The sequence below is a fragment of the Sinohyriopsis cumingii genome, chromosome 12 (genome assembly GCF_028554795.1).
Source record: "Sinohyriopsis cumingii isolate HCF-2022 chromosome 12, ASM2855479v2, whole genome shotgun sequence".
Taxonomy (NCBI): domain Eukaryota; kingdom Metazoa; phylum Mollusca; class Bivalvia; order Unionida; family Unionidae; genus Sinohyriopsis; species Sinohyriopsis cumingii.
The window spans coordinates 48701733-48709529 of record NC_142972.1 but is presented as its reverse complement, the minus strand read 5'-3'; positions in this window follow the sequence as shown (position 1 = coordinate 48709529).

Here is a 7797-nt window from a genome sequence, read left to right as displayed (position 1 = left end):
GGAATCCGTTTATTTGAGTATGAAACGATTGTTTTCCTTCCTCAGGATTTTTATTATGTATATACACTTGCTTGAAAATAAAATTAATTTTAACAGGTATTTGCGAGGAAAAAAAAAAGGATTATTGGTAATTTAGTTAAAATATATTTAGTGCTTCCTTTGCTTCGTGAGGTGTATTGCTGCAGTGTTACTCTATGGAGTACTATATAATGTTTGAGAACGTATATACTACTATGTGGAGTGCAATATGGTATTTGAGAAAGTATTCTTACTCTGTGGAGTGATATAACGTGCTTGCGAAAGTCCATACTACTCTGTGGAGTAATATATGGCGTTTGAGAACATACATACTACTCTGTGTGATTATATCTGTTGCTTGAGAAAATATATAATACTTTTCGTGGAGTAATATCTGGTGTTGAGAACGTACTTAATACTCTGTGGAGTAATATATGGTCTTAGAGAACGTACACAATACTCTGTGAAATAAAATTTGGTGTTTGATAACTTTCATAATCCTCCGTGGAGTAATATCTGATGTTTAAAAATGTACATAATACATTTCTTATAGCATTTGCATGTTAAGATAGTTATGGCTCAGATTTATCCTTTCGTAAGACCACCGAAGCCTGAAGCATCGTAGCAAATAATTGTTGCTACTCACGAGCAACTACGTACTGTTTTCCAAATTTTTTTTTTTGTTGTATATATTTTGCACCGCCTGTTTTAAATTCAGATGTTTGGATTGTAGGTCCGTCCATTCCAGTCAGATTAATTAATCGAAGGCCTGTCAATTTCAGTCAGATGTTTGGATTGAAGGCCTGTTCATTCCACTCAGATTTTGGGATTGGAGGCCAGTCCAGACCAGTCAAACACACGCAAATCACAAACTTTCCCCACACAGTGCAAGGTTGGAACACAATAATCGCAACGTCGTATAGTAAGCTGTGTACCATCTTCAAAACTCGGTCTATGCAAGTATCAGTACTATAAATGTTTGTCCTTATGATTGCAAATACATACTTGAGCTTTCATTTCGTCAGCTGCACAGTCCGTTTTCCACTTTTTTCTTCTTATAGTATTGTCACATTTGCTCATCCCAGTTCATAAGCCGTGTATAAACTAAGGTATTAGTACAAGCCATGTTTGATGTCTGAACATAGCCGCAGGCTAGTGTTAATCTCTTACACAATTTTACCGTGACCAGAGAGAAGATCCGGCATCTTGAAATGGCACAGGCGTTAGATCGAGCGACTTCCCACCTAGGTGTTACAGCTTTGTCCTAAAATCAGAGGAACCGCGAGAGACCGCGTCGTGTTCTAAATCCGTCTCCACGTGGACAGATAGCGAGAAGGACATTGTCCGCTAAGATTGATTGGATCGAATCAAAAGGACATCCAATTGGAATTGAGACGGAGGGTGTGATAACAATTTCGATACGAATTATAGCTTCTAACTAGCAAGCGAAAATTTAGTCTCGCCTAGGAAGATTGATGAGCAAAACAGGTTTACTCCGAGAGAGCGGTAAAACGTAGAGAAGAGATTCTAAGGAAAGACAAAGCTTCGTAAAGGTCAGTAAGTTATTTGTTCGATTTTGCAGAATATTACGGCATTGCAATTGTATTATAGTAGTATATATAATTAACATGATCGTTTAGTACGTAGAATTACCTTTGTAGTGTTTAATTTGCACGAGAATTTGAGAAATGAGCTTGAGTATTATGTAGAGAATTATGTAGGTTGCTAGCTTGTGGTCAGAATTAATTTTGTAATTCGCTATTAGATTACTTCTTAATAAACTAGTGCATTTATTCATGTGATATATTGGATTTTACACATGCTTGAATTGTGAATTTGGAAAATGGTTGAAGTGTGTAAGATTAGTTAATATGGATGTATGGATATATTAGAGCATGGATATTTGAATATTTGTGTACTTTGTATGAATTGTAATATAAAGAAATCCGTCTGATTGTTGTGATATTGGGTAGCATAATGGGATTAGGAATATGTACTGATGTGACGCAATTTATTGATGTATGTATGCGAAGTAATCGATACCGTGCTTTTATTATGACGTTATTTTACCATACAAGGACATATGAGTACTTCGATGTGAATGAATGTGTGACCGAAGAACTTTAATAGCCATTATCTGATGATAGGCTCTGTGAGACGAGATGGGCTAGGGTAAGATTGTACCGTCCTTGTCTTTTCACATGAAGCTTTTTGGGGGACAGAACTTCCTGTTCAGTGAGCCCCGAGTCTCTAAGAGGTGAGAAAGAAGTAAGGCTAGCAGAACAGTCGGAGTCGACAAGTCTATAGTCTAGTCGGTAGAGAGTCATGGAGGAGGAGGAGGAAAAGGCACAACAACCCCGTCACGCCACAAGTATTTGCTTTGTTTGCTTTGCACCAATCAAATCCGTAAATCTTACACTAAGTTTTCTAATAATTTTCTCACTTGGGTGACAATATATTTTAGTATTTTATGTCCATCAGCTACGTCTAATCTATCTCACACTTCTTGCTGTAGAATTTTATTCTCTGACGTCTTTATTCCATTCATATCGTCTTCCAACCTCTTTTCCTGGTTTTGCAGGAGTAGTGAACCTTCGTAGCTCCTGAAGCTAGCATCTTCATATTATTATCCCTCTGATGTATTTGGATAAGATAAATGTCATGTTTGCAAGTGGAAGTTTTCTTTGTGCCAGGAGTTATTAAACTCCTTCCTCATTTCTAAAATTGTGATCCACTCCTTCTAAATTTCTAAAATTATGCTAATCAGTTGTACGCTCAGAAATCAGCATACTCTTTAATACTTGTATTAACCAATGGAAATTTACAATGGTCTTGAAGAAGCACAGGTCACCTCGATCTACAAAAATCGGACCTTATGCAAAAGGGAACAAAAGACTAGTCATTACGTGCCATGCAGTTCCAAACGTTTTGAAAGGCTTATGTTTTATCAGCTCCATTTCCGTCACACATGCACGCGATGTAAATCCAACCAACCAATCAAAAAAAGCTCCAGTTTCATCTTGATAATATTTTCCTTAATTTTCTAGCTGGTTCTTACTTAAAAGTTGATAGATGTCACACTACAAGTGGTGCAAATAGATTTTAACTCTTATCGGTACGGCACTGACCCCACACCCTATCCCGTCTTGCCGTTATGGCCGTCGGGCAATCAAGGTCTAAATGGTGCGATGTAGGTCGCCCTGGAGAATGGAAAATGGCGTCATTGTGGGTTGAATACCACTGGACAGGTCCAATGGTTTGACAGTCATCCGTACAGACATATCGTTGAGAGCCTGTAACACTGACGAGAACTCAGTCAAAATAATAGAAAACTGGTCGATAACATAAAACAGTGTGTTAAACTGGGATCCTCAGATATTAATTTGGACAAAACCTCCAAATGAGTAAAGCAAAACTCAGTATTGGGACTTTTCATATTTAATACCATCATCCATAATGACCTGAATAGTCTAAAATCTGTTTTATAAAATGAGAGCTAGATATTTACAGATTGGTTTACAGCCAATGGTTCGCACGTAAACCGACATAAATTTCAAACCCTTGTTTTGGGCAACAAAAGCACAAAATTCTTCCAGTCACATCATAGAAAACTAGAACACCATGAAATACCGCTTGAGGACTGTGTGAAATTCCTTGGAATCCGACGGAATCTCAATTAAATGCTACCAATCACATATTTAAACTCTACGAAAAAGCAGCATACGACTTAAACGTCATGCAATGTCCCTACTTCTATTTGTCCACTAATATTAAGTTAATTTTCTAAAAAAACAAAGCTTTTTAAAGTTAAAACTCAACTAATGTCACATCTTTGGCACTTCTGTCCAAGACAAAATATTCCATAGGGCACTAAAATTATTGTTTGATGATTTGATAGATGATTCGACTCTCTACAAAGAAAAGCAATACTCCTACTCTACATATTTGCAGAGAAAGATATATAGGACCTGTGGTATATACGATACTTCATTACTTTAGTAATCTGGTCACATTTAAAAACTACAACTATAATCCCAGACAACATGCTTTTTCAACAATAACAACGGCGAATACCACAAAGTACAATAACCTTTCTTATAAAATTTTCCGCCCCTCGAGTCCGGAACAGCCTATACCTTTATCTGAGAACAATCCCAGAGCTCAAAGAATTCAGCGGGCTGATTCAGACATGGTTAGGGCCTCATTTTAAATGTGATTTGTTTAATTTAATTTGGTGATATGTATCAGGTCAGTTTTAAAGCTACTAATTCAACTGAGTTCGTTTGGTTTAAATCCTGCTCCATAATTCTTATTTTTAAATATTTCTGACTCACGTTGGTTTTAGTTTTAAATTACACTTGTATCACTCTTTTCCTGATATCTCAAAGAAGAAATTTAGCCTTTGTGTATCCTCTTCAAAATTATTGTCATATTTCTTATCTAAATTTTCAAAATGTATGTCTTCGGTAATGTGTCCTATGTGTACAGACGTTTTTATTAATAAAAACTAATGTGTATTTGTGTATAATGTTGTCTTGTCTCGTAATCTGCTGTTACTGTTGGTATTACAATTTTTCTTATATGCATCGTTTCTTTGTCTGTATGTATGTGTGTATGTATGTATGTATGTATGTATGTATGTGCACCTGATCTATAGTTTTATGTCGAGTAGGAAAAATAGCTCATTAAGACAATTCATGGAATCAGGGTTTGTGTAGTGTACCGTGGAACGTAAATTCACTCAATTTTTCGTGTGATGACGGGTCTGCTCGACATTCTACAGAACTGTTATCCAATTGTAGATCTTCTAAACGCATGTTTTCATTTTGCGGCTGACCATTTCACCAGAATGATACCAAGCGGATGCCATTGATCAGAATTCTATCATTACTGGTGTAGATGGTAATTGTATCTTTACACTGGTTTGAGTGGTAAAAATATAGTCATAAAGCAATGATATCTATGATGTAAAATGTTACAATCTGGAATAATAAATTTCATGTCTTTTATCAGTAAGTCGGGAAATTTTTTGAAAGTCTTTGTTCTCGTATGGATTGTTTTGTTATACATTCATTCTACATTAAATCTGAGCTAAGAGTCCGCATGAAATCTTATACCATGTTTCCGCAAAATGACGAAATTTTATCGGACAGAAATAGCACCGATACACATTGTCTACTTCCATTATTGACCTGAATTGTAACAATGCTGGCTATTTTTTGTCGTTCACTCTTTATGACCTGGTTGAGTCACTATTGTATTAAATCAGAATAAAGTTAGTTTACTAGAATGTTACAAAAAGCGGGACTGGAACTATTTTCGAAGTGACTATACAGATAGTTTAGTAAAGGTCATCACTAACAAAAGTTACTGACGCACGTACCTCATATTAACAATGGTGGAAAGTTCACATTTTATTTCTAAATGAAGTTTCTCCACCATGCTACTTAATCAACACATTCGTTAACTGTTTCACACATAAAGTACACGGATATGGACAGATGCGTGATAAAATAACAACATTTTTTATAATTTTTGGTCAGCTTGAATGCAATTTTTGCGGCATGGTAAAACAGAAGAATAAAAAGGAAAGGAAATTATGATGCACAATTAAGTTCACAAAAGTTCACAAAATGTTCCTTTATAGCAACTAACGGTGCATTGCTATACATAATGACAACTATACAGTTCCGTTCTTTCACTGTGGAGTCGCTATGTAGTTCCGCTGTATCTTCTTTGTTCTATAGTTTGGACTTGCCATAACTATCACAAGCTTTCTGATTACTTTTAAACTTGATTAGACAGGTTCTTTGTATTGGTTCTTAGATTCCTTTTTAGGATATTCACTGATTCCTGATTATATTATATTCCTTTCGTGTTTAGGGATCTGTTGTCAGCGTTGTTTTCCTTTATTTAAAGTGCGTGTTTCTTCCTGATTTTATCCGAAGCTCGCATGCCTTGTTGAACATTCTCTTTCTTCTTCGATGACAAATATACTTATGTTCCTTCATCTTCAAGTAATTCGTGCAATTATCGTGCATGAGTAAAACAAGCTATAGAATATGGTCGTGTTCCTTTAAAGACGGAAACAGCAGAAGGAAATCGAGGGTCATGGGTGGAACCAAGTATTTGGAAGTTTCGTACCTTCTCTCTCATATAGTATGATAGAGACGGTCCTATATCAGAACGGGTCGTGGGGGTAATCTAAGGTATTGGTTTCACTCTGTATGAATTTTTTTTCCTTATTGTTTTTTGCTTCTTCTCAACATCAAGCTCGCGTTGAGCACATGTGGTATAAGGTGACTGATTCTTGGGAATCCTGACAGACACAAGAAGACTGCTTTTTGGGAATTCTAAGAAAGACACAAACTCTAATCAATATTTTATTCCAAGATATGAAAACGAACTCGAAGTATCCAGTAGTGACCAGAACAAGAAATAATGAACAGGCTTGTGTGGATTTTATGTTTTCATTTTAATTGTTATCAAGAGAATGGAAATTACATTCCTAACTTTTGTGTGGCTTCTCGCTGTTTGAGTCAACAGGGGTTACCCTACATTTAAAAAAAAAAACTGTCTCCACACACACGTTAAAATCTCGAGCCTGCAAATAAGATCTGGTAGAATGATTCAGAATTAAAACATAATTGCCACCGTTTCTCGCTAGCAACGGTGACCTAGTGGTTAGAGCGTCCGCCTCGGAAGCGGGTGTCGTGGGTTCGATCCCCGGTCGAGTCAAAAGACTTACAAAAATGGTACTAACAGCTCAGCATTAAGATGTTAGTGTTAGGACTGGTCGGCCTGGTATCAGGATTATGTGACTGAGTGGGACATCATGCTACATGTCTGCGGCATGATGCCCCAGTGCTAGACATCACTATAAACTGTCACGCTGCAGACATCGTAGCGATATGACTGAAAAATTGTTAAAGCTACGTTAAAAATCCAAATCACACACACACGCAAACCAGAGAGACTCGTCCTGTTTTTGTGTTTAATTTCAAAAATTTAACAATTACAACCTATGAGCCATTGTTTATGATTGCCTTACATTTCCTACAGTGTTACTGTTTGAAACCAGAAACCTTCCCGAACAAAGTTTTAGACAACCCATTATTTTTCTTTACACTTTTCAGACATGGCTGCCGAATGTTAAATCCTCGTTTGGTTCTTTAATCTTTTAGCCCTCCTTAATACAGGACTCCATTTACACGCTTATATGCCTCAACATTTTATTGATATGCATTATTTAAGCTTAACTTCTTCGTGATTGGAAACCTGTCCCAAGTCATGATATATGCACATTGATGCTTTATATATTGTTTGCGATGTCTCTTTTGTCATTTTTTTATTTTCTTTTAGAGACTACATTTGTTTTTGTTTTACATACCTTACTCCAAGTCATGTTGCCAGTTCCAATGTTTGATTATTATTATTATTATTATTATTGTTGTTGTTGTTGTTATTGTTGTTTCTGTTGTTGTTGTTCATTAGTGGCAGTATTGCGATAGGGTTTATGGTGAAATGATGACAATGATGCGGTGGATTGACAGGTTACCATAACTGGGGCTCGAATCATTCTTTACAATTTACATGTTCGAAATTTTAAAAAAAACCCACAAAAACCCCCACTAGTTTATTCATATTTCATGTATGACTGATAGGTAGCTTGTAAGCAAGATTTAATGAAAATAGTTTTTTTATTATTTTAATTTTATACAATTTTGTTTACAATTTACCTATCAGTCATATATGTACTATAGAACGAATATGAGCCCT